The following is a 6000-nucleotide window of genomic DNA, read 5'->3' on the forward strand; positions in this document are numbered from 1 at the left end:
AGAATAGTCCTCTCCATGAAATGGGTATGGCTCTTGTGTCCCTATCCATAGTAAAAAAAAAAAAAAAAAGAAGAAAAATAATAAATTATAAAAAATTTTCTTATAAATATTTATTTATTTATTTAAATTTTAAAAATTCATATTTTATTTTGTTAATATTTTAAATTATTATATTTAACCTCCCTTCCGTTAGGATTTCATTACTAATCCATTCATTTTTTATAATCTATATTGAAAATATCATTCGAAATGACATAAATATATTAAAAATTTACCTTTTTCTTATAGATAAGTAAGAGCAATTTGGTCATTTTGCATTCTTAATTAACGTTGTATCCCTGAAAATATTTTTGAAATTTCTAAAAGTCAGGAAGAGATAGTAAAAAAGTGGATATTTACAGGAAGATTTTCTGTAATTTAGCCAAAAAAAAAAGGAAAAAAGTGAATAGATCTATGACCCTTTTGGTATGATTGCATTTTTTTTTTTTTTTAACTTGTGAACACAAATTATACATATTAGAATATGTTGGCTATGTATCTTTTCTTTTATTGTCATGTATGGTTGGTTAAGTTTAAAATTCATCCCAATCAGTAAAGAAATAACAACTTAACAAACAAAAATAGAAAAACAAAAAAAAAAAGTTGCTACAAAATATTTTGTTTAATATTACCAAGTCAATAGTTTGGATATAAGTATTATTGTAAACAATTCTATGTTCAAATTTATGTTCTTTCACAAGAGAATATATGAGAGAAGGCTCAAAACATCAATTAACACATATGCCATTAGAGAAGGTGTGATTTCTAAAAAAATTAATATGATTTCACTTTTATCCCTATGGTTTCATTTTAATTTCGCAAATTTGAGTTTGATTTCATTTTTAGCCCTAAGTTTAACCTTATTCTTTGTAGTTCCACCTCAGAGCTCTAGTTTAATGAATGACTATAGGAAGGGCTCAATTTCTACTGCCCAAAATTTAAAAGTAAAATCAAAAGATTAAAATCATAATGATTAAATTGAAATCAGAATCAAATAAAGTTCTTGGACAAATCCGTAACTAATCCATAAATGTCGTTTTAGAGGTTTAGATGTCGCCACTAAAAAACCATAAACAAAAAGCGGCTTTTGTGGATTAATTGTAGACGCGTTGGAATCTTAATGTGTCACGCGCAGATTGTCTTGTATAACATAGTATAACATATATCGGCAATAAAAGAGGTCCAAATTAAGGCCTCAACAGGATGAGAATGGTAGAAAACTTATACTTGATGCTAACATTTCATAGATCTAACCACATTTAATCAGTGAATAGTGGCGAAAATAAATGCATATGTATATATACATATATAGAGCAGAGCTACTGTGCTATTAAGAGCAAAATAGCTCTTGTGCTTTTAGGTTCATAACCATTCATTAATTTAATTTTATGGGTAATTAGGGTGAGAGAGAAGAGAAGAGAAATTGAAAGAGAAATGAAATATTAATCTTAACTATTCATCAAAATTGATAGATGGTTATGAACTAAGGGGCACAAAGGCTACTGTGGTCCTCATAGTACAGTAGCCCTACTCTCTCTCTCTCTCTCTCTCTCTCTCTCTCTATATATATATATATATATATGTGTGTGTGTGTGTGTGTGTGTGTGTGTGTGTGTGAGTAGAGCTATTATACTTTCGGAAGCATAAGAAAGTTAATACTTCTAAACTTTAGCTCTTGAATAAACCTTTTTGACCATTTCTGACATTTGGATTAATATTATTACCCTAAAAGGACCACTTAACCCTAAAAGGACCGCTCAACCAACACCAAGGGGAACCACTATCATCCGACCCTACAATCCTTAATCCAAAACCAAACAGTCGAAAGCACCAACTCTCTTATGCTTTCAAAAGTATAGTAACTCTACACTATATATATATATATATATATATATATATATATATATATATATATATATATATATAGTCTCCTACACTATTTATAGTACCGGGTGTCACGGACAAAATATTTTTCGCTGACTTCTCCTTGACAGTGGCCCAAATATGCTAGCGAAACGGGTTGAAAATGGATTGAATCAAGTTGTCAAGGAGACCCAAATCCAATCCGCTGTGGAGAGACAAAGGGTTTGTAACTTCTCCCATCAATGATGAAAACTCAAGGGTTATGAAACTCTCATGAGTTATGGGGTGACTTTTGGACTTATAGCTCATTATGAGGGTGAGTTAATGTGTCTCATAATAAAAGAGTTAGTGTGTGTCTAGGTTCATTGTATCTAGGAGCATATAATGAGGTTTGGCTAAGGTCAAAACACACAAGAGAGAGTGTGCATATGAGTTGTAATTCTCATTTTCTAAGTAGTGTAGTACTTAACTTTTTGAGAGAATCTCTGCCTCTTTTTTTTTTGTCATTTCCCTTTGTATACTTAGTCGTAGGACGCAAAGGTTCGGACTAGCAATAGGGACGAAGGCTTGCCTATTTTCGAGCAGGAAGGTGGGCGCCGCACGGACTTTATGAACAGAACCGCTAAGAACCGCTAAGGCCGGTACTATAAATAGTCTCCTATACTATTTATAGTACCGGGGCTCCGGTACTATAGTCTCGTTTTCAATCTTAGGGTGTTCAAATCAACGATCCACACCGTTAAAATTGATCTAGGATATTTAAAGTTTTTAGAAATAAAATTTTATATTTTTTCAACATAGTTTACTTTATAATCAGACCATTTCAAAATTGTCAATTTTCAATTACTACCAACATAAGCTTCACGGATACTAACACGGGACACGAGACACAAAACACGACACGACTCAGACACGACGACTCGACAACTTTTAAAATATTAGGATACGGACACGGCATGAATACTGCTAATAAAATATAATATTATTAATATAATAATATATTTTTATTATGTATAAAATATTAAATTTTTGGTAAAATATTTGTCACGCCCCGGATTACACTTTCCCCGGGCACGCCGACAAATCCGCCGTATACAAAGAGGAATTTCCCTGTATACGAAGCGTTAGCTGTACCTGTAAATCAAACACTACTACGAACAGTAGTAGAGAGCTGCTAGAGAAAACAGAAAGCTAAACAACTGAGTTTCATATACATAGTCCAAATCCAAAATACAAAGCTACTCGCACTGCGAGTTAAGTCCACTATGTACATAAACTCGAAACAAAACATCTACCTGCAGTAGGAGCACCTCTGCTCAGCACGTCGGGTAGGGCTCTAACTCGCGATGCCCTTACTCGATCCTGATCCGCGGAAGGCGCAGCAGCCGAAACCTGTGGCTCTGCAAAACGGGGGTAACAACTGGGCTGAGAACTACTATAAAAATAAGTAGTCCTCAGTGGGTACCGCCCAAAACAACATCGGTCCACCCACTAAGTCTACAGGAGGGGAGCAAGAATAGTAGGAAAGCAGGAAACAAACTCAACCGCTACAATCACTATACTATCATGCTCTACACTAACCAACTGTAGGAAATGTCAAATCTGACCCAATCCAATCGGGACTGTAGACATACCCGTCCCTGGGACTGTGAACACACCCGTCCCTGCCGTTGCGACTATCGGGCTCTATCTACACTAACCGGTCCGTGGAGAGCAAGTCCAACTGGCATGAGCGACACCAACGCAAAAGCACAAGCCTGACTCCGGAGTGGCACTCGTGGGCGCTACCAACCGAGTATGCAGCGTATCTCTGTCGAGCTCAATCAGGCTCAACTAGCCAAAGTCAAGTAATCGACTTAAACTGGTCTAACACCAACAGTAACGTGCCCTCGCACAATTTGACGCCAAAAAGCGATACGGTCCACGTCAACTCTGACGGCACCCAATAGTCCGAAACGGCCTGACGACCTTGCAAAAAAATTCACTCGGCGAACCAGCACGAGTGTAAATACATTCTAAATACCCAAGGTATCCATTGCACTGACTCGCAACGATACAATCGAACACGCTCCTAGAGCTAATCTGGTAGTTTTAAGCATATGACGGTCAAAACGCAGGTTTCCTAAGTCAAATTTTCAAGTCCAACATGTTAATTTAAATATTCATTTCAGCATGCTTCTACATTCATATTACATTCAAAATGCTAATCGATGAATTAAAGCATGATTTACAACACTCGAACTATACACGTTGACTAACATGCACTTAGGAGCGAAACCGATGAAACACCCACCTCTAATGCAATTCCTGGCAGCAATAGGGTCTCGGATCCTCAAGCAACACTGCTGGAAACCTCTTCAAACCAGCAACAAAAGCCCCTTAAGATCTGGATTTACAATGCACCCAAAAATCCAATAAAATCATCAAATCCACAATTCAGTCCAAGTACACAGCAGCAGAGAAGAGAAGGGTTTCGACCAAGCTACCTTCACCAAAATCCACAAGTAAGGACTTGTGGATTCTTCTTGCAGTCCCGAAACCAACGAATCAAGTCTCGACGAAATCCGATGCTCCTACGTCGAGTACGAGCTGAAATACTAACAGTCGACGATGAATTTCAGCAAAACAGCATATAAGCTTAAAATATCTCAATTCCAATGTCAAACTCACCAAACGAACTCCAAATCAGGTGGAGAGGGTCCCAATTCCAGTACTGGGTGTATAGGAAAATAACTCAACTCCACAAGCCCTGCTCCCCAAGTTCACCCCAAGAAACATCAAAAATTGGCAAATTCTGTCCAAAGCAACAATAGCAGAGGAAAACCTGAGTTCGACTGAGCTAACCTTCACCAAATTCTGCAAATTAGGGCTTCGTGGATTCCTCTGGAAGTCAAGAATCAGCAAACCAAGTTTCGTTGAAATCCGACCTTCCTACGTCACGCACGAGCAAACACTGGAGGTCGTCGCTGAAGAACTGCAAAATCAGCACCTTTGCAATTCTTTGGAGAGGTGGATCTTGATGCAAATTGGAAAGATTTGAGGGATTTGGGGTAAAATCTAAGTCTCTGTGAAGAACAGGTAAAAGAGCTCAAAGGGGGCGCTTCTCAGCTATTTATAGGCTGCTGGATAGATCAGATAAAGCCCCAGGAAAAATAGCCGCAATCCAGTGCCCCTGCAGAAACGGCGTTTCTGGGCGGCCGGAACCATGTCTGGGCGACCAGAACATCCCGCCTGCACAAAATGGGCCCCTCGGACTCTCCGCCCCGTGTGCTGCGCCCGTAAACGCACCGGCGGAACTCACCTACCGCCCTGCCACGCGTCGAAGCAAGCGATATTCACGAGGTGAAATTTCTGGACCACTTCTGGGCGCCCGGAACATGGGATCCGAATGGCTTCCAGTTTCAATTAAAATCAACACTCGTTTCTGGGCGACCCTAACAATGTTCTGGGCGCCCGAATCTGGCAAAACTTCAGTTTTGCTTATTTGAGTGCGCGAGTCCAATTCTGCATCCAATTCGTGCAGAATTGACTCCGACTCAGTCCGACACTTCTCAGAGATGTCGACAGTCTATAATACTGAAGCCAATCCTATCCAAAGCTCAGGAACACTACATCCTCCCCCACTACAAAAGTTTCGTCGCGAAACTGTACACATACCTCAATCCAGGGTCTCAAACAGGTAGGGGTAGAACTCCTTCATCATCGCCTCCGGCTCCCAAGTCGCCTCCGTCCTCGTGATTACTCCACTGCACCTTTACAAAGGGTATGACCCGGTTGCGCAATTCTCTCGACTCACGAGCCAGAATCCGCACCGGTCGCTCCTCGTAGCTCAGGTCCTCGCCAATCTCAAGCGGAGTGAAGTCGATCACGTGGGAGGGGTCGAACACATATCTCCTCAAAGCCGAGACGTGGAACACATCATGAATGCCGGCTAGCCGTGGTGTAGAGCAATCCTGTAAGCAACTGGCCCGACTCGCTCCAATACCTCGAAAGGGCCTACAAAACGTGGACTGAGCTTTCCACGTACACCAAATCGGCGAATCCCTCTGGACGCGAGACTTTAAGAAAACATGATCTCCCACCTGGAACTCCAAGTCT

General features: G+C 39.8%; 1 long non-coding RNA gene across 1 annotated transcript; it reads right to left on the bottom strand.

The window, feature by feature from the left end:
* On the bottom strand, positions 3263-4614 carry LOC109728847. The gene is made up of 4 exons (XR_002221136.1): positions 4573-4614; positions 4389-4499; positions 4196-4288; positions 3263-3302 (listed from the first exon to the last, which is right to left on the bottom strand). It is a non-coding gene; the product is annotated as an uncharacterized LOC109728847 (long non-coding RNA).

This window comes from Ananas comosus, linkage group 24 (assembly GCF_001540865.1).
Source record: "Ananas comosus cultivar F153 linkage group 24, ASM154086v1, whole genome shotgun sequence".
NCBI classification, from domain to species: domain Eukaryota; kingdom Viridiplantae; phylum Streptophyta; class Magnoliopsida; order Poales; family Bromeliaceae; genus Ananas; species Ananas comosus.